The sequence below is a fragment of the Elephas maximus genome, chromosome 4 (genome assembly GCF_024166365.1).
Source record: "Elephas maximus indicus isolate mEleMax1 chromosome 4, mEleMax1 primary haplotype, whole genome shotgun sequence".
NCBI lineage: Eukaryota > Metazoa > Chordata > Mammalia > Proboscidea > Elephantidae > Elephas > Elephas maximus.
In genome coordinates, this window is record NC_064822.1 from 98563301 (window position 1) to 98585705 (window position 22405).

Here is a 22405-nt window from a genome sequence, read left to right on the forward strand (position 1 = left end):
TTTTGTGGTATAACCTAGCCTATCCTTACTGACAGGAAACCCTGGTGGTGTAGTGGTTAAGTGCTACGGCTGCTAACCAAAGGGCTGGCAGTTCGAATCCGCCAGACGCTCCTTGGAAACTCTATGGGGCAGTTCTACTCTGTCCTATATGGTCGCTATGAGTCAGAATCGACTTGATGGCACTGGGTTTGGTTTTTTTGGTTGTTTTATCCTTACTGACACAGAAATTAAAAATTAAATAAATTTAAAAAGAAGGAGATAATTTCAGATAGTAATACATGCTATTAAGAAAACAAGTCAGGAAGCTGTGATATAATATGCCTGGAGTGGAGTGGGGAGGCTACTTTAAATAAGGTGGTCAGGTTAGCCCCTTCTGAGGAGATGATATTGGAAATAAAACCTGCATGATGAGAAGGAGCTTTTGTTGTTGTTGTTACTTGATATCAAGTTGGCTCCAACTCATGGTGACCTTGTGTATAATACAATGAAACGTTGTCTGGTCTTACACCATTTTGATGATTGTTGTTATGCTCAAGTCCATTGCTGAGTGCCTTTCAACCTAGGGGACTCATCTTCTAGCACTATATCAGACACTATTCTGTTGTGATCCATAAGGTTTTATTGACTTATTTTTGGAAGTAGATCGATCGTCAGGCCTTTCTAGTCTTTCTTAGTCTTGAAGCTCTGCTGAAACTTGTACACCATGGGTGATGCTGCTGGTATTTGAAATACCAGTGGCAAAGTTTCCAGCATCATAACAACACACACTCCACCACAGCACAACAAACTGACAGATGGTTGGTGGGAGAAGGAGCTATTCATGTGAAATCTGGCAGAAGGATTCTACAAATTGAAGGGATTGCAAATGCAAAATTCATGAGTGGTAAAAATGTTTGGTACATTTGAAAAACATCAAGAAAGTTAGTGGAGCCTAAGGAGTGAGGAGTTAATTATGTAGGACCTTGTAGTCATGGTAAGGAAATTTTATTTCATTTTAAGAATAGGTTATAATAATTTTTTAATTTTATTTTATAGTGCTTTAGGTGAAAGTTTACAGTACAGATTAGCTTCTCATTCAAAAATTTATGCACAAATTGTTTTGTGACATTGGTTGGAATGTGTCAGCACTCTCCCTCTTTCCCTTTGTACTCTGAGCTTCTTGTGTCCACTCATTCAGCTTTTCTGTCCCTTCTTGCCTTCCTGTCTCTGCTTTTGGACAGGGTGTTGCCCATTTGGTCTCGTATACTTGATTGAACTAAGAAGCACATTTTTCATGTGGGTTATTGTTTGTTTTTTAGGCCTGTCTAATCTTTGGCTGAAAGGTGAACTTTGGGACTGGCTTTCATTCTGAGTTAGCAAGGTGTCCGGGGGCTGTAGTCTTGGGAGTTCCACCTGTCTCTGTCAGACCAGTAAGTCTGGTCTTTTTTTGTGAATTAGAATTTTGTTCTATGTTTTTCTCCAGCTCTATCCAGGGCGCTCTATTGTGATCCCTGTCAGAGCCATCAGTGGGAGTATCCTGGCACCATCTAGTTCTTCTGGGCTCAGATTGGTGGAGGCTGTGGTTCATGTGGTCCATTAGTCCTTTGGACTAATATTTTCCTTGTGTCTTCAGTTTTCTTCATTCTCCTTTGCTCCAGATGGGGTGGGACCAATAGATGTATCTTAGATGTCTGCTCACAAGCTTTTTAGACCCCAGATGCTACTCGCCGAAGTAGGATGTAGACCTTTTTCTTTATGAACTGTTATGCCAATTAACCCAGATGTCTCCTGTGACCATGGTCCCCAGCCCTCAGTCCCAGTAACCTGGACCCTCAAGGTGTTTGTATGTGTCTAGTGAGCTTCTATGACTTTGCCTTGGCCAAGTTGTGGTGACTTCCCCTATATCGTGTGTTGTCTTTCCCTTTACCAATGTTAACACTTGCCTACTATATAGGGTCACTCTGAGTTGGAATCGACTCAAAGGCAACGAGTTTGGTTTTTGGTACTATCTAGTTAGTGACTTCCCTTTCCCGCCCCTCCCCTCCCGTGTAACCATCAAGGACTGTTTTTTTTTTTTTCTGTGTGTAAACATTTTCTTGGGTTTTTATGATAGTGGTCTCATGCAATGTTTGTCCTTCTGTGATTGACTTACTTCACTGAGCATAATGCCCTCCAGGTTTACCACACTGTGAAATGTTTTGCAGATTAATCATTGCTCCTTATCATTACATAGTAAGCTATTGTGTGTATGTACTATAATTTGTTTATCCATTCTTCTGTCAGTGGGCACTTAGGTTGTTTCCCTCTTTTTGTTATTGTTAATAATGCTGCAGTGAACAAGGGTATGCATATGTCTATTTGTGTGATGGCTCTTATTTGTCTAGGATATATTTCTAGGAATGGGATTGCTGGATCATATGATAATTCTATTTCTAGCTTTTTAAGGAGGCACCATATTGTTTTCCATAGTGGTTGCATCATTTTATATTCCCACAAGTAGTGCATAAGAGTTCCAGATCTCCTGCAAATTCTGCAATATTTGTTATTTTCTGTTTTTTTGATTAGTGCCAGTAATGTTGGGGTGAGATGGTATCTCATTGTAGTTTATACTTGCATTTCTCTAATGGCTAATGATTGCGAGCATTTCTTCATGTGCCTGTTAGCTGCTTGAATGTCTTCTTTGATGAAATGTCTGTTCATATCCTTTGCCCATTTTTTAATTGGATTATTTGTCTTTTTGTTATTGAGGTGTTGAAGTATTCTGTAGATTTTATAGATTAGGCCCTTGTTGGATATATCATAGCCAATTTTTTTTTCCCCAATCTGTAGGTTCTCTTTTTACTCTTTTGGTGAAGTATTTTGCTGGACATAAGTGTTTAATTTTTAGGAGCTCCCAGTTGTTAGTTTATTTTCTGGTGTTTGTGTACTGTTAGTTATGGTTTATATTCTATTTATGCCATGTATTAGGGCCCCTATAAAATAGGGTTTTGAGCAGAGGAATTAGATGATCTGAATTAGATTTTTATAGTAACTATTCTGGTTGCCCTGAAAGGAGTGACCTTATGGGGACAAGAGTGAAAGCAGGGAGACTAACTCCTACCTTCCAGTTAGGAGATTGCTGCATTAGTCCTTGTAAAAGATTCTGGTGATTTCATTCAGGATGGCAGCAGAAGAAATGAAGTGAAGTAGGTAGATTTAGGATGGATTTTGGATGCTGATCCCACAGAACTTGGTAATGGATTGGATATGGGTAGTAAAGGAGAGATTTAAAGATGGATCTTATGGGTTTATGTGTGTGCGTGCGTGTGTGTTTGCCTGAGCAACTGAGTAGATTATGTTGCTATTTACCAAGGTAGGAAGGATTTGGAGAAGAACACATTTTGGGGGTAATATCAAGATTTCTTTTTTGGACACATTGAGTTTGAAATGCCTGTCATTATGCTTATTCTATACAAGTTGGATATGTATTGGAGTCTAGTTCTGGTAATGCAAAGTAGCTTGTATCAGATTATCCTACTTACAGATAACAATTATACTATGTGACCCAAATGTAAAAGGCACTGGAGAATGACCAAAAGAAGGCAGAAACGGAAGAAGATTCAACCTTAAGAAACTATACTGGTGAGAGCCATGTATATACAGCTTTAACCCTAAAGACATTCTCCAGTCCATGTGGCAAGAGGGGAGAAATACCTCCAGCAGAAGACTATAGCTCTCTTGGCTTGAGGACTCAGAATGTAGTTCAGGGCTGGCAGAACAGTTGGGAAGTGATGGGGGAAATCCTGGAAAGGACAGACTCACAGAGGAGGGAGCCCCAAATTCTATATATAAACTGTCCTTAAATCCTTGACTGGCCACTGAACTTCACACTCTTCAGGGAGTCTTTAAGAAGCCCAGAAGAAGCAATAGCTGGAAGGCTGAAAGAACTGAGCAGAGATTTTCAGTAGCTGCCTACTGCAGAGGAGAAAAATTGGAGTTGATTGATATCACATTAGAGAGATTGGTAAACACCTTGGGCTTTCCATTGAAATTCTTGAAGAATTGTTCTTTAGAAGTAAAGACTATGTAATAGGGCTAAGGGATTTGACTTAGGTCTGAGGACAAAACCAACTGTACCTACTCTAAAACCCAAACCCACTGCCATCGAGTTGATTCTGACCCATAGCGACCCTATAGGACAGGGTAGAACTGCCCGATAGAGTTTTCAAGGAGCGCCTGGAGGATTCTAACTGCTGACCTCTTGGTCAGCAGCCGTAGCACTTCACCACTATGCCACCAGGGTTTCCTACCTACACTAACCGATTGTAAAATCCAGCCTCTAAAAGCCCAACATGATCAACCAATAATTTAAATGCCTGGTAGAACAAAAACCTTAACTTGCTTTACAGAAAAATAACAGAATGTAGTCTCTACAGTGTGCCATTTACCACTGTAAAATAAAAAATGGCTATACATGCAAAAGAACAAGAAAATGTGATCTATAATCCAGAGAAAAGTAGTCAATAGAAACAAACATCTAGATGACCCAAAAGTTGGATTAGAAGGTAAGCTAATTTTATAATAAATATACTTTAAAACAGCATATATAAATTGTACATAGGCCTAAAAGGAAAGATAGTCATAATGAATGAATAGATAAGGAATTTCAGCAGAGAAGTAGAAACTCCAAGTAGGATAATATACAGAAAACCACCATAAACGTATCGCAGCCAGATTACTAAAAACCAAAAATAAGGAGAATATCTTAGATTCCCCTAATTCAGCCATAGAATAAAGACATTTCAAATAAAGTAGCAATGGAATGAAAGGTGGCAAAATTGTCATTACAATGGAGGTCAGAATACATCTGTAAAATATTCCAAGAAATAAAAATATCAACCCAGAATTCTACATTCGGCCAAAATATACTTCAGAAATTAAGGCAAAATAAAGACTCCAGCATTCTTGTCCTACAAGAAATGCTGAAGAAAGTTCTTTAGGCTGGAGGGAAAGGAAACCTAATAAAACTCAAATGCATTGGAAGGAGTAAAGAGCACCAGAAATCATAAATATGGGAATAAATTAGAAAGACTATTATTTCCTTCTGATTTTTTAAAAAAGATAACTGAATGTTTAAAGGAAAAATTATAATATTGTCTTCTGGGTTTTTATAACATATGATGATATAAAACATATGACAGCACAAAAGATGGGGGTGAGAGGAATTATACTGCTGGAAGATTCTTACATTTTATATAAGATAGCTCAATGTTCATGCTAAACTGTGATAAATTAGTGATAAGTCATATTGTAATCTTTAGAACAATCACTAAAAAATAAGACAAATAGGACAGATAAAAAGCTGAAATAGGAAGTACAATCAAATGCTAAAAAAATTCTTTTATGCCAAAATAAAGAGGGAAGGAAGAAAAGAGGAAGAATATACAGATGGGACAAAGGTAACAAATAGCAAAATGGTAACTAATTAGGTAGCGACAAGAATTATTTTAGGTGAAGGGAAGTTCAACACACAATATAGGGAAAGTCAGCACAACTGGACTAAACCAAAAGCTAGGAAGCTTCTTGAATACAACCAAACACTTCGAGGGACAGAGTAGCAGGGCTGGGGTTCTGGGGATCATGGTTTCAGGGAACATCTACGTCAACTGGCATAACAAAGCGTATTAAGAAAACGTTCCGCATCCCACTTTGATGAGTGGCATCTGGGGTCTTAAAAGCTAGCAAGCGGCCATCTAGATGCATCAGTTGGTCTCAACCCACCTGGACCAAAGGAGAGTGAGGAGCACCAAAGACGCAAGGAAAATAAGAGCCCAAGAGACAGAAAGGGCCACATAAAGCAAAGACTCCATCAGCCTGAGACCAGAAGAACTAGATGGTGTCTGGCTACCACCAGTGACTGCCCTAACAGGGAACACAGCAGAGAATCCTTGATGGAGCAGGGGAAAAGTGGGATGCAGAACTCAAATTCTAGTAAAAAGACCAGACTTGATGGTCTGCTGAGACTGGAGGCACCCCAGAGGTCATGGCCCCTGGACTCTCTGTTAACCTAAAACTAAAACCATTCCCGAAGCCAAATCTTTTTTTTTTTTTTTAATTTTTATTGTGCTTTAAGTAAAGTTTACAAATCAAGTCAGTCTCTCATACAAAAATTTATATACACCTTGCTGTATACTCCTAGTTGCTCTTCCCCGAATGAGACAGCACACTCCTTCCCTCCACTCTCTATTATCGTGTCCATTTGGCCAGTGTCTGACCCCCTCTGCCCTCTCATCTCCCCTCCAGACAGGAGCTGCCAACATAGTCTCATGTGTCTACTTGATCCAAGAAGCTCACTCTTCACCAGTATCATTTTCTGTCCAGTCCAATCCCTATCTGAAGAGTTGGCTTTGGGAATGGTTCCAGTCTTGGGCTTACAGAAGGTCTGGGGACCATGACCTCCGGGGTCCTTCTAGCCTCGGTCAGACCATTAAGTCTGGTCTTTTTATGAGAATTTGAGGTCTGCATCCCACTGTTTTCCTGCTCCCTCAGGAGTTCTGTGTTGTGTTCCCTATCAGAGCAGTCATTGGTTGTAGCCGGGGAACATCTAGTTCTTCTGGTCTCAGGCTGATATAGTCTCTGGTTTATGTGGCCCTTTCTGTCTGTTGGGGTCATAATTACCTTGTGTCTTTGGTGTTCTTCATTCTCTTTTGGTCCAGGTGGGTTCAGACCAATTGAAGCATCTTAGATGGCTGCTTGCTAACATTTAAGAACCCAGATGCCATTCTCCAAAGTGGTAAGCAGGAGGTTTTCTTAATAGATTTCATTATGCCAATTGATTTAGATGTCCACTGAAACTGTGGTCTCCAGATCCCTGCCCCTGCTACGCTGGCCTTTGAAGCATTCAGTTTATTCAGGAAACTTCTTTGCTTTTGGTTTAGTCCAGTTGTGCTGACCTCTCCTGTATTGTGTGTTGTCTTTCCCTTCACCTAAAATAGTTCTTATCTACTATCTAATTAGTGAAAACCCTTCTCTCTCCCACCCTCCACACTCTCATAACCATCAAAGAATATTTTCTTCTCTGTTTAAACTATTTTTCAAGGTCTTATAATAGTGGTCTCATACAATATTTGGCCTTTTGCAATGGACTAACTTCACTCAGCATAATGCCTTCCAGATTCCTCCGTGTTATGAAATGTTTCACTGATTGATCATTGTCCTTTACTGATGCGTAGTATTTCGTTGTGTGCATATACCATAATTTATTTATCCATTCATCTGTTGTGGGCACCTTGGTTGCTTCCATCTTTTTGCTATTGTAAACAGTGCTGCAGTGAACATGGGTGTGCATATATCTGCCGAAGGCAACTCTTCAAGCAAAGATTAAATGGGACTATAAGACATAAAATGATACTGGTGAGGCTTGTGCTTCTTAGCTGAAGTAGACATATGAGACTACGTGGGCAGCTCCCTCCTGTCCCGAGGCGAGATGAAAAGGCAGAGGGGGCAGGAGCTGGTTGAATGGACACGGGAAATAATACAGGGTGGAGAGGAGGAGTGTGCTGTCACATTATAGGGAGAGCAACTAGGGTCACACAACAATGTGTGTATGAGTTTTTGTATAAGAAACTGACTTGAATTGTAAACTTTCACTTAAAGTACAACAAAAAAAAAAGAGAGAGAAAAAAATACAGCAAAATGGTAGACCCGAATCCAACAATATAAATAATTCCTTGCAAAAGGACTAAACATTCCAATTAAAAGACAGAGGTTGACAGACGAGATAAAAAATCTTTATCCAAGTATATGCTGTTTATAAGAGATATACTTTAAATTTAAAACACAGAGTTGAAATTAATGGATGGAAAATGAATATATCACATAAACAATAAGCATTAGAAAACTGATAAGCTAATATCAGACAAAGATACGCAGGAAGGACATTTCATAATGATGAAAGATATAACAATAGTAAATATGTATGTTTCTAGTTATAGAGATTCAAATACATGAAGCTAAAACTTTTAGAACTAAAGAGAGAAAAAGACAAATCCAAAATCACAGTTGAGTATTTTATTGTCTTTAGTTATTGAGAGAACAACTAGACAGAAAACTCAGTAAGAATAGAGACGATTTTAACAGTGTCAGCCACCTAGATCTGATATTTATAGAACATTAATATCAACCAATACCAGAATACATATTTTTTTCAAATACGATAGAACACTTACCAAGGTAGATAATATATTGGGCCACAAAATAGGTCTAGATGCGTTTCAAAGGATAGAATCATTCAGAGTATTTTCTTTGACCAAAGAATTTAAATTTTTAAAAATAAACACACACACACCCAAATCCCTCAATATTTGAAAATTAAAAAACACTCTTCCAAATACCTATGGATCAAAGAAAAATTTACAAAGAAGTTAGAAAATACTTCAAACTGGATGATGATGAAGATATCCCACTGCCGTGGAGTTGATTCCGACTCGTAACGACTCTATAGGACAGAGTAGAACTGCTCCATAGAGTTTCCAAGGAGCACCTGGTGGATTTGAACTGCTGACCTCTTGGGTAGCAGCCTTAGCACTTAACCATTACGCCACCAGGGTTTCCATAAAAATTTGTGGGATGTAGCAAAAGCAATGCTTAAAGGTAAATTAATGTTTTAAATGCTTACAGTAGAAAAGAAGAAAGATTTAGAATCGTTGCTCTAAATTTCCATCTTACGGAGTTAGAAAAAGGGCAAAATGAGCCAAAGTATGTAGAAGGAAGGAAATAATGAAGATAAGAGCAGAAATAAAAGAAAAAAGACAAAAAAAAAATAGAGAAAAGTAAAATATCTTTGAAAGTATGATCTATCGTGCAAAGTAGTCCATAGAAGCAGACACCTAGATGACCCTCCTCTAGCAAGACTGATCAAGAAACAAAGAGAGAAAATGCAAATTACCAATATCAACAATTAAAGAGGAGCTATCCTAAACAGGAAAAAAGTATAGGAAATGCTAATTTATGCCAATAAATTCACCCACCACTCCAAAAAAAAAAAAAAATTCTTGATAGACATAATTTAACAAAACTGAGAAGAAACAGATAATCTGAATAGTTCTATATCTATTAAAGAAATTGTTTTCATTATCAAAAACCTCTCCACAAGGAAATTTCCAGGCATTGTCTTCTTGAGTGAGGATTTGTAGCTGTTATCATTCTGTAAGCAAAAGTGAAAAATTAAGGATTCATATGTTTAGTTACTTAATTTATTTAACATTTGTATAGTAAATTAAGGATTCATATGTTTAGTTACTTAATTTATTTGACATTTAGTATTGTTATATGCCAAGTGCCATCCTAAGTGCTTAACAAATAATAACTTATTTTTCAGAGATGTGTAGTGTGGTGAGGACACAAAGACATGAAAGAAAATTTCAAGAATAATTATTTTCTACAACGTCAAAAAAAGTATTCCCTCAACAGAACTGAATGTTTCTGGTTGTTTGCTCATCACTGGTGACAAATTTGTCGACAAGCTGGAAAATGCTTGCAAACGTGTGCTTTGATGGCGTAATCAGTGCATTGCTATCATTTTCTTTCTACTTGCAAAGTAGAATTGTTAAAACCTAGACTATGAGGCCAAGCTGGACTGCATTCTGTTTCCTATTCTTACTTCATCATTTTCTGCCTTTCCAACTCGTGCTGTCTCTTCCCTTTTGACTCCAGGTCAAATCTTTTCTGTTATTCAAGTTTTATTTCAAATGTTACTCCCAGATTTATGTTTGTATAAACTCTTATCATCTTGCATACAGCAAGGGCTTAATAAACATTTCTTGAATGAATTGCACGCACAAAGGAATTGAATATTAGATGATGCAAAGATGTGGCCTCCGTTTTGAAACTTCTTAGTGATTAGTATCATGGTTTTGTGACTGGAAATTAACTCTGAACATCATGTTTATTTTTGGCACTTTGCACAACAGTGACTAGTGTTTAATACAGCCATGTAAGCTGTTACAAAGCAGTTTTGCAGCATTTGAGAAGTGGACTGACTCGATTTGATTTGATAATTGATGTATGCCAACAAAACACTAATGTTTCATGAAGGAGAAATGAGAGGTCATTTACAAGCATTTGTTGAGGAATTTTTTCCCCTGTGTTCAGAGCATTGTACTAGGCCCTACTGAACCTTCGTCAAGTCACCCAGATACTGTTCTGACAGAAACAAATAACAAAACCCATTTGATGAGCTTTCTGGGTCCTTTGTTAATCCCTTCGTTCCTTGGTCAACATATTTGATAATTGTTAACTTATGATTGAGCTTAGTCTTAAAGGGTAGTTGCTTAAAGGTTCTAGATGTAAATGAGTGTGTCGAATCCTACTTTTTTATGGCGTGAGTTGTGACTAATGCATTTTAAAGCTCCCTGTCTTGAGAACCACCTGCCACCTATCTCAACCTCAGGTTCCTCATTTTCCATTTTTGGCTCATATCCTGTAGTAATCAAGGATTGGCTTGAGAGCAGTATTGGCACAGACCATCATTATGAGCACAAATACTATTCTAAAAATAAATGAAAAAGGTGACTGTGCCCGTAACCATGGAAAACCTGAGGAAGGCATTGTACCTATTTGGCCAATGTGGAACTCAGTGACACAGCAGATATTAAGTAATAGGGCACTTCTGTTTTGCAGGATGCTGTCTTTTAGGTGTCTCATTTGCTAACCGTTATAGTTGAGATTTTCAAAATATTATTTATTATAGAGATTTTTTGCATGTTTTAATGCTACTAGAGAATTAGGCTACTCAAGAGTTGGAAAGTCATAAATCATGTTATGTATATGTGAAATACTGTATAGGAAGAAGTGGAACATAATTTGTTGATAATCCCTCAGTTGTGAAGATAATTTTGCATCTTCCCATCTTCAAATGATAACATTTAAGGTACTAATGTACTTCCCCACCCTCCCGTCAAGTAGCAAATCTAGCTTCGTGGTGCAAAGAAATTGTGTCATTACATAAAATTTAGCCAATCTTAACTTCTTAATAGCCTTATGCAATTTATAGAAAATCCACAGGTTATAGCCTTCTTTTTTTCTCTTGACCCTTTTTTGGCAGAGAAAGAGAGAAAAGAAATGATGATGCAAATAAGGTATTTTACTGCATTGGAAAATGTCTTTACATAAAAAAAATACATAGAAGATCATAAATCAGAGTCTAAAATGTAGCAACACTGGCCAAAGAGGATGAAGGGAGATCAGTAGAGACGGGCATCAGAGATGCCATGGGAAACAAAAGTTTTAAGAGGTGGGTGCTCAAGACTATGATGAATACTTTGGGAAAAACAGAGGATATTTATTACCGACTGAGAAGGAGGCATTAGTGTTGATAGTGCTATTAGAGACAACAGTTTTTCACCAAAACTGCTTCCTTTCTACCCTTCCTATGGAATGATAATACCTTATGGATTTGAATCCTCAATGTGCTCACAGTTGAAATATGAAAGAAAATCTTGTTTTTCTTCTTTTTAATAGACTTAGTACAGTATAAGACACATTAACATGTGTCCTGCGCCATAGGGGTATTTTAAAAGTCAGTTATTTTGAGGATCCACTTTAATCAAAACCTTTAATGCATGAGAATATATTTACTTTTTACAAATATATCTGAAATTCTGTTAACTCTAATGTAGGATATAAAGGAGTCAAACTCATCAAACACATTTTGATGTTCACAGCTCTAAAGTTTTTATTGAGCAATAAATTTTGAGTCTGAAATGTATAAAAACGTATTGAACCTGCTATTTTCTTTGCTTGTCATGGACTCTAATCAAAGCCTGTTAATTTTGTATCATTAAAAAACAAACTTGCTCATATCAATTTTAATCTTTTAAGAGTTTTTTCCTTTTTGTACTGTTTCTTTTTTTTTCAGTTAGTTTTTATTTCTTTCCTTTTATTTTCATTTTGTTCTTTCCTCTGTTTTATTCTGAGAGCATAATTATCTTTTACCAACCTCAGTACTTAAGCTTTTACTATTTTTTGGTTTCTTGTATTCTTTTTTCTCTACCTTAAAGTTATCTGCACTTGCTTGTTTTCTCTTTTATTTCTTTTTATTCTTCCAACCAGTGAGTTATAGTTTTGTTACAGTTTGCTTTAATCTGAGCTGAAAAATCGATGTATCTTTTCACTTGTTATAGTCTAGTCTTCTCCTATTTTGAGTTCTGCCTTTTCATTTCTTTACTCTGTTCTTGTTTTCCTATCCTGGTTTTTCCTTCTTTGATAATCGTTGATATTTTTCCCTTTGAACAAGTAAAGCTGAACTTTCTTCATAGTCTTGTAGGAGGGAATGTAAATGGTAAAGACTAGAGAACATTCTGCTTTTTCCATCACAATAAATAGAAACGAACTACAGAACTTCAATTTATCTCTTTAGGGGTGAGAGGTCAGAAGGCTTTATAAACGAGATTAAATCCTGGAAGATAGCCTCGTATAGTCTGTTTTCCCCCACCTTCACTCCTTCTGTTTTTATTGATTTAGTATTCTTTTTAATTTGATGTGTTCTTTAGCTTAAGTCCTTTATTAGTACTTTACATACAATAAACACTGTAAATATTAATTTAAACTATTATCTCTTGTATTGACTTCTTCACCACCTAAGTACTTATTTAAATCCCTCATTTCTGTAAAGGTGATGGCAATATCAAATTGGGCCCTGTGGGATGAATTAGGGCCAGGGTGACCAAAATCATCTCTGGAGACACAGGTGGGAATTACGTTTCCCCACTAGTGAATAATACTTGATATTTGATAAGTTTCCTCTCATAGTTTCTCAAGTAATAGGAGATTCCCGGGGGGCATTGAACTGGTTAATACAAACTGTATTAATTCTCCCTCTGTATACAACAAGTTAGCCTCAATCATTTTGAGATTCAAGTGTTAGATACAAGTTGCCCTTAGTTATTTTGTAAATGATGTGTTTTCAAAAAGTGATATGTGAATAGGTCCTTAAAAAAGCAATTATATTTGCTTAAACCCAGGACATTGGGTTAAGAGGATGGCAGGGAAGTGTGTGTGTGCAAAAGGAGTCAGGGGCCAGTCGGGCGAGAGGAAAAGCAGAAAAGCTGAGCCCAAGCTGTTCAGGGAGCCGGTTGAGGGTTAACGGAGATGTAGTGACTGCGTGTCTCCTCCTGTTGACAGTCCTCAGTTCTCTGAATCCTGAACCAGATTCACCTGAGCTCTTTTGAGATACTGGAAATCCGCCTCTGACCTTTTGGGATATGTTATTGCTTTATGCTTTCAGTAGCTCCCGCAGTTCAACTTGGCTTATTTATTTCTCATTTCCGTTCTAAAAGTCATGCAGGATCATGTCCAATAATGTTTCTTTCATAAATTAATTTCTCAATCTCTTGATTGCTTTCTTTGCCCTTTCTCTTGACTGCAACTTTGACTGGATTGATCATCTAGCTGCTTAAAATTCAAAGAATCCAGTTTGGAACAGGGCCTAGAACAAAAACATGTTGGGCTGCTTTCTTTATTGTTGAAAGGAAGAATGACGAATTATCACATTGTTACTGGGTTTGGCTAACAATGAAAAGTGAAACAAGGGAAAAAATATCCGAGGCCATTTTATCTTGTGTCTTCATTTCCTATTTGTTTTTCGTTTTCCATTACGTATTATTTAGGTTTTCAGAATGACATGGATCCACGAGCGCCACCCACTATGTAGATGGAAAACTGTATTTAGTTTCATTCGGCAAACATATCCATATGGAATAAATTGAACAGTTAAAACTTTTATTCCATTCAAAATTCAAGACTTTATCTGGGTAGTTTTGGTTGACTTAGTCCCTTTGGGTTAAATACTCATCATCTCAGATTCCCTCTTTCTCCCCCTGCCCCTCTCCAAGATGTCAGGAGGGGATATGGGAGGAAAGTGTGCCTTTCATGCTTGAAATGGTGTCCAGTGGCTCATCTTGTTTCCGTGGATTTGTCTCTTTCATATTGACTATTGTTCGCCTTGCTTGATTTCTGGCAAAGATCAGCAGCCAATATAACTTATGACTTGGTTTCCCTTGGCTTGGTCAGATGTGGTGGTATTCCCTGTCTGATTTGACTCTCTCGTCTTCTGACAGATTCATCTGTTGGTTCATAGGTGTCCCACCTCCTCTTTGCCGTGGCTGGCCACAGCCAGGCCTGTGGGCTCTAACTCAGTTTCCTTTAGTGTTGTTTTGTCATTTCTAGGGGCACGCAGGGGAATTTTTGTATTTTCTTTATGTCCCACAGGATTTGTAAGTGGTTTTCGGTGAGCTAAATTCAGGTGTCTTTCTGCATAGTCACCAGTACTGCTAACTTTACTTGGTGCTCCTGCCCCCTAGATTGCTGGAGATCATCTTGCAAGCCAATCTCATTACTGAATTCCAAACATAAATAGGCACAAAAGACACTAGCTCTTCAACACATTGAACCCTCCTCCTTACTCTAAATCAGGAGGGAGAGGTTAGGATGCCCCTGCCTCTCCTGCCTCTTTCTACTTTCCATTATCTCTCAGGACTGGTGGGGGTCCATCTTTGGAATTTTCACCTCCTCTAAATCATAACCGTCTACACCAGAGCAATAGGTTTCATAGCCATTTATGGAGCAGAAAGGGAATCTGCTCCAGAATGTGAAAAAAATTCTGTAATCTGAATCAGCTCACCTGCCTCTTGAAATGGTAAAAGGAGCAGATAAAGGAGCCAGTTTGCAATCATTTCGTCTAGCTCTACACATGAAATAATACATTTATTTCTTGTTGAATTTGTGATATAATTACTCTTACCTCCCAATTTCATTGTTAAGCAGGTGGAAAGCTTGGGCTGACTGAGGAGGTATAATGTACATAGAAATGCAACAGGAAAGCACATTAATACTTGGAAATACATTACCACCATTACATATAAGAAAGTAATCCACAAAATGTTTTCATTTCCAAGATGCTATTTAATCTCAGGGAACTATTATCTAACTTACCATTTAATAGTTTAAAAAAAATAAGGCTCAGAAAGATTGAAGTGCCTTATCTTAGGTCACATACCTGATGATTAGCAAACACAGGCCTTGACCTTGGGTCTTCTAGCATTATACCATAAAGCTACAGACTGGAGTGGTGGGCCTTCTGTTTAATCACACTTGTGCAATCCTCTACATTAATTAGGATAATACCAGCTTCTGTAAGAAACGGTCCCAAAATTTTAGTGGCTTAAGAAAATTAAATTAACAACATTAACAAAAATTAATAACATTTTCAGTGTAGGTATTCTGAATGGGGATAAGCGGGAGCTGGTGCCGGGCCCTGCTCACCAGTCATTCAGGAATCCAGGATGGTCTTTAAGATCTTTGAGGCGTCCAGCTCATCAACACCCAACTGGCGGATGAGGGAAAAGAGAGAGGAGGCATTTTTGCTTCTTAACCACCTCGGCCTAGGAATTCATACAGTATTTCTGCTTATATTCTATTGGAGAGAATATTGGAATCTTAAGATCGGAGTCTTAATCTTCTATCACTTATTTGCTCAGTAACCCTAGGCAATTTACAGAACTTTTAGAGTAAAATGGACATTGTAGCAGTTCACAGGCTTATTAGAAGGATTAAATGATTCCATTTCAAATGTTTCTTGAGCTTTTAACCTGCCCTCCCCCACTTCCTTAAGCTCCCTTATGTTTTCTGAGCTTCTAAAGTGCTGGGCTGTTAACCAAAATGTCAGGAGTTCAAATCCAGCAGTCATTCCATAGGAGAAAGATGTGGCAGCCTGTTTCCATAAAGATTTACAGCCTTGGAAACCCTATGGGGCAGTTGTGCTCTGTCCTATAGGGTCCCTATGAGTTGGAATCAACTCTGTAGCAGTGGGTTTGGGTTTTGGTTTATTCCTCTCCTGCCTTTAGATATACAGAGTGACTTTCGTTAAGGCATTGCTTTGCTGAACCCTGTGCTTAGCACCATAAACCCATTGACGTGGAGTGATTCTGACTCATAGTAACGCTATAGGGCAGAGTAGAACTGTACCATAGAGTTCTCAAGGCTGTACATCTTTATAGAAGCAGACTGCTACATCTCCCCTGTGGAGGGCCTGGTAGGTTCAAACTGCCCACCTTTTGGTTAGCAGCCAAGCGCTTAACCACTGTGTGACCAGGGCTCCTTTCGTGTTTAGCACAGTACCTGATATATATAGATGCTTAATAAATATTTGTTGAGTAAATTCTGGGCAAATGAAAATGTGAAAAATCATCCTTAATTTTATAATCCAGAAGTAACTATTATTAGCGTTTTGGTATATACTTTTTCTCGGCCTCATACTCTTTCAAATTATTTTATAAAAGTGAAATACAATTATGTATTTTCTTTTTCACTTAGCAGTATTTCATTAACATATTTTCTTGTTAATATATTTTTTCATAATTTTTAATGCATAGCATAAATTCAATTTTAGTGTATGCTTAGTGTTCCATTGAGTGTGTCTAACATCCTTTAATAGTTTTGTTGAATTTTTTAAGGTTTTCTATTTTCCTATTTTGTAAACAGAGCTTCAAAGAATAATCTGTGTTCATTTGTTTAATTTGAAAACTTCCTAAAAGTGGAATTTCTGGGTCAAGGGGTATGTAATTTTTTGGCTTGATATAATTGCCAAATTGTGCTGTGAACTTAGATTTTGAATATGAAGAAGTATCCATTTATTAAAAACCACCCATGACCTTTGACCCATAAATTGGTGGAATCTATATAAATAAAAGTAATTCCATATAAACATAATGTTTATGGGGTTTGTAGAAGCAAATCGCTGGAATCAACCTGAATGACCATAAAATGGAAAAAGGTGAATAAAATGTGGATGATCCATGCTATACAATGTGATATAGCCATTAAAAATCTCTGTATTTATGACAGAGTGATTTCCATTGCCAAGTGAGAAATGCAAGTTGTAGGGTAATATGCATAAAATGAGGCGGTTTTGTAAAACCGAACAGCAAAAAAAGCTTGGTGTACTGTATTTTTATGCAAATGACGTGCACCTTCTACATTTGTTTGCCACCTGCTCCCTCCCACAGCAAGGTATTTTCATAAGCACACTATACTAAATGTTTTTTACAGCAGCATGTAAAAAATATTGGCATAGCGGCACTTATGAAAATAACTTGTGGGCAGAGGGAGCGGTTGTTGGCAAACAAACATAGAAGCACGTTATTTGCATAAAAACATAGTATATTTTGTTTGTTTGAACAAAGTTCAAAGTTGTGAAAGGGTAAACTCCAGGTTGTTAAAATTCTGTTTTAAGCAGTGATATGGTTGGGGGAATGGATTGAATTGTGTCCCTACCCCAAAATATGCCTGTGGTGGAAACCCTGGTAGCCAGAAAGGCCGGCAGTTTGAATCCACCAGGTACTCCTCGGAAACTCTATGGGGCAGTTCTTAGGGTTGCTATAAATTGGAATCGACTCGAAGGTAATGGGTTATGGGTTTATGACTGTGGTTATAATCCCATTTGGGAATGCATTGTCTTTGTTATGTTAATGAGGCAGGATTAGTATAAGGTGTGTCTTGAGTCAGTCCCTTAAAAAAAGTAGATTAAGCAGGCGGAGAGTGGGGGAAGATAGATGCAAAGCCACAAAGAGATCTCCAAGGAACCAGGAAACAGAAGCTGAGTGAAGAGACAAGGACCTTCCGCCAGAGCCAACAGAGAGAGAAAGCCTTCCCCTAGAGCCGGCAGCCTGAATTCAGACTTACAGCCTCGAAAACTGTGAGAAAATAAATTTCTGCTTGTTACAGCCACCCACTTGTGGTATTCCTGTGGTAGAAGCACTAGATAACTAAGATGGGCAGTGTGTGGGAATAAGTCTTTGTATTGTTTCACATATTACAGTAAGGAAGTTTTAATTTTGTAATAAAAAGTAATTAACAACAACAACAAAAAAGTCATGGCCACAATAAGCTACCCAAACTTGCCTTCCAATCGTGCTTTCCAACTAGAGAGCCTTCTGCAATCTCCGGAGGAATTTCAGAGCTTTGAAGAGTATGCCCTGAAGTCGGGATGACTTTTATAGTTAACTTAACTGGTATATTATTTTACACAAGACAAGAGCTAAACTATTGGGATTTCTCTAGTTATTGATGTTCTCAGAGGTAATCATCCTCAGGAAGGCTGTTGAAAATATGGCCAGCTCACACCCTGGCCTGGTTCACGTCAAACAACCAATTTTTCAGAAGAGGAGATAGAAGGTGAAATAGCAAAAGATGTATTGATTTAGAAAATTGTTTTCAGAAATAATCTATAATTTTCTATAGGTAGGAGGAAGGAACGATTTCTGTAGTGGCTGAAAATATAGAATCAAATAAGGTGGGAACAACTGGGTGTAGCTGAATGTGTGCTTTTGGTAATGCACAAGATTTATGGGATTTTGATTGAAATGTCATCTTTGGAAGGGAGGGAGAGCAGTGTGTATTAAGAGGACAAACTTTGTATGTCTTAGACATTTCAAAGCCTGACAGCAATATATAAAAATTATTTTAAAATGAGAAATTTTAGTAATTTAGAGAACAAAAATAAAAGAAGCACTTTATTTAGAAAAGTAAAATTGGTAGTTGCTCATGGATAAGATTTGATAATTAAAAGCCCCTGACAGAGATGGTAGAAAAACCCAAAAACCAAACCTGTTGCTGTCGAGTCGATTCCAACTCACAGCGACCCTATAGGACAGAGTAGAACTGGCCCATGGAGTTTCCAAGGAGAGCCTGGTGGATTCAAACTGCCAACCTTTTGGTTAGCAGCCATAGCACTTAACCGCTATACCACCAGAGTTTCAGGTTGATAAAATAGTGACTCAAATATAGTACGGATAAGTTTATAAACATGTGCCAATGATACTTTGAAAAGACCTAGTGAAAGGAGTTCCCAGGCAGCTGTGATTATACTTTATTTGCAAAATAAACAAAACATTTCGGTTAAGTTATACAGGCTAATTATAAATGCTGATCGTTAACTTGTAAGTTTGTTAAGCATTACTAGGTCTGGGATCTGAAAACTCTGTACTGTTAATATTATTTTAAGATGGCTGTATTTTAGATGCATGTATAGATAGTTTTGTCCAACCATATGCTGGAATTATTCTACTCCCATAAGAATCTAAGAATTTAAACTCTACTAAAATTTCAACAAAGGTCATAAATAAACAAACAGGTTAAATGACTAGGGCAGATTCTATTTTATATTTTCTAAAACTTTATAAACAAAAAAGTTGAAAGCATTTTACTCAATGTCTATGAAATTGCGTGGTAGAAACAAAATGTTTCCATGGTGGTTATCGGTGACCACCAAATGTTTCAGTATGTATCTCAGTATATAATTCCATCATTTGCCTATGGTGAGGTCAGTGTTGTTGTTAGGTGCCGTTGAGTTGGTTCCGACTCATAGTGACCCTATGTACAACAGAATGAAACACTGCCTGGTCCTGTGCCATCCCCATGGTCATTGTTATGCTTGAGCCCATCGTTGCAGCCACTGTGTCAATCCATCTCATTGAGGGTCTTCTTCTTTTTCTCTGACTCTCCACTTTACCAAGCATGATGTCCTTCTCCAGGGACTGGCCCTTCCTGATAACATGCCCAAAGTATGTAAGATGAAGTCTCACTATCCTTGCTTCTAAGGAGCATTCTTGGCTGTACTTCTTCCAAGATACATTTGTTCGTTCTTTTGGCAGTCCATGGTATATTTAGTATTTTTTGCCAACACCACAACTCAAAGGCATCAATTCTTCTTCAGTCTTCCTTATTCATTGTCCAGCTTTCATATGCATATAAGGTGATTAAAAACACCATGGCTTAGGTCAGGCACACCTCAGTCCTCAAAGTGACATCTTTACTTTTTAAGCTCCAAACAGGTCTTTTGTAGCAGATTTGCCCAATGCAATGCACCATTTGATTTTTTGACTGCTGCTTCCATGGGTGTTGATTATGAATCCAAGTAAGATGAAATCCTTGACAACATCAATCTTTTCTCCATTTATCACGATGTTGCTTATTGTACTAGTTGTGAGAATTTTTGCTTTCTTTATGTTGAGGTGCAATACATACTGAAGGCTGTGGTCTTTGATCTTCATTAGTAAGTGCTTCAGGTCCTCTTTACTTTCAGCAAGCAAGGTTGTGTCATCTGTGTAATGCAGGTTGTTAATGAGTCTTCTCCAATCCTGATGCCTGGTTCTTCTTCATACAGTACAGCTTCTCAGATAATTGGCTCAGCATACAGATTGAACAAATATGGTGAAAGGATGTAACCCTGAAACACACCTTTCCTGATTTTAAACCACGCAATGAGGTTAATGGGAGTGTCATATCACAGAAGCAAACTTTTACAAATTGTTCTGATGCAGGCCCCAAAGTAGGGCAGTGCTCTGTAGCCCTGGTGAAGGGCCTCCGAAAACTTTAAAGCAGTAACAAACATAATTTTGCTATTAGCTGAGATAAGTGTATCAGTGTATACAGCTAACATGCAGAGAAATGTGGTTACTGCCTCCTCCTAATTCTGGGTCTGATGTGGGGTGTGGCCTTTTCATAGAGTCCGGATTCTAAGTCATCATAGTGTACCCACTTACTGTGTTTTAAAGGGAGCCTTGACTCCACTCTGCAGATCTCATCAGTGTATATATTATCAGTATGCACAGTTTAAAACATTCTTTTATTCAAGTTTATCTAACTCAAGTAACTACTAATTTGTTTCTGCTGTGTTTGGAGTAATCTATCCCCAGGCCTTTCTGTGTTATCTTGAATAATTGAAAGCGCTCTGGTATACAGAGCCACATTGCTACAGAAGCTGCCACTAAGCTTCATAGAGGCTCCTTTCATTTGAGCAAGATTGAAAATGATTCCAGATGGCTGGAAAAAAATACATGAAGGGTGTTAATAGACCCCTAACCAAGGGGAAGGAAATATGTTTCTACCAGGAAGGAAGAAAGATTCATATGTAAGGAATATAAATGAAAGCTTTCTCAGGTACCTGGGATGCCTTTTAGTATTTTTCAGGTAGCATTTATTACATCTCCTTATTTCATCAGCTTTTAGTAGGAGGCTGTCATTTATAAAATGAAGTAATAATACCTGTCCTCAATTCTACAGTTTTGTGACAATCAGGTAGTTAGGAGGATGTGAAGGATCCCATAGATTATGCACTCGTACACCACTCTTGGAAACCCTGGTAGCATAGTGGTTAAGAGCTATGTCTTCCAACCAAAAGGTCGGCAGTTCGAATCTACCAGGCGATGCTTGGAAACCGTATGGGGCAGTTCTACTCCGTCCTATAGGGTTGCTGGGAGCTGGAATTGACTTGATGGCAACGGGTTTGGTTTTTTTTTGGTACACCACTCTAAGAGATCATTTTCTTTCTTAGTGGATTTTTGCCTTTATATTACTTTTCATAACTTTTTTCTGGGACTTGAATACAACAACATAGAGCCAACTAAGTTAGATGGTTAGAGGACTTTTTTTTTTTCCCATTAATTTCCAACTAATTTGAATTTCCTGTGCAGAGAGAAGATCAGCCTGTCACTCATGTCTGATTTAAAAATTATGCTGCAGAACAAAGCAGTTGAGAGGTTGCAGAAGTTTGGGGGACATAAGGAATTGCAGCCGGAGTGCCAGCACGTCCCAGGTGTGCAGTTCCTAAAGGCAAGTTCCGCTTTGCTCAGTGTCAGTTAGTGATGCCTTGGAACTGGATGCAGGGTCCCTGAAGACTTGCCTGCAGACCCAGAGACAGTGCGTCCCCTTAGCCATTCTTCCACAGAGCCAGAGCTGTGTGACCTCTTGCTGCTGCAGTTTCTCAAAGTGATCGTGTTTCACTGCTCTCGTAAACACATCGTGTAAAAGAAATAAGGTTGTCTTTTAAACTCGTGCTTCTGCTTGACAAGAGAAATAAAACCCCGTCTCCTTTCGTACCTTGTGGTCTAATGAGAAGTCAACCCTTCTCCTTTTTGTTAAGAGTGCTTTTGTATCAACTAGCCCTTTGTCACATAGAAGTACAGGACATTAGGAGGGAAGGGAATCAGGATTGATAAATAAGCCCTTTATGTATTTGTTATCAGTGATTCAGAAAATTCTAATTAACTGAGCTGGTCAAATAGACAATTCCAAAACCCGTAATGAGGAGATGCCCGTTAAAAGCATTTTTTAAATGCTTGTCCGTTTTGTAATACACATGACATGTACTATCCGTCTCATGTCTGCGAGAGTTTGCAACTTTTGTCGTATTATAACTTCCTATATATTTTATGCGTGGTCATGTCAATAACATTTATATTATTAAATAAGACCAAGATTTCATTTGTGTTATATCTATATGTTATTCTGCAGTCCAAAAATTATAGAGATGAGGTCAATTTAGAGACATGAATGATTATTTTCATAGGATTTATGGCAAGAAAGTGTGCATTCCTTTGCATCTGTGGTA

At 37.9% G+C, this 22405-nt stretch overlaps 1 protein-coding gene across 8 annotated transcripts in view; it reads left to right on the forward strand.

Moving 5' to 3' along the window:
• The window catches only part of TMEM117 (transmembrane protein 117), a 568932-nt gene that overhangs the window by 24875 nt on the left and 521652 nt on the right, over positions 1-22405 (forward strand). The window contains exons 1-2 of one of the 8 annotated variants that reach the window (XM_049882882.1): positions 9230-11251; positions 21489-21627. The exons of 6 other annotated variants lie outside the window; for them this stretch is intronic. The gene's annotated coding sequence lies outside the window, so the exon portion shown is untranslated. Of the gene's footprint in view, positions 1-9229; positions 11252-16491; positions 21628-22405 lie in introns of those variants that run through there. One more of the 8 variants, XM_049882880.1, reaches the window with a different exon arrangement.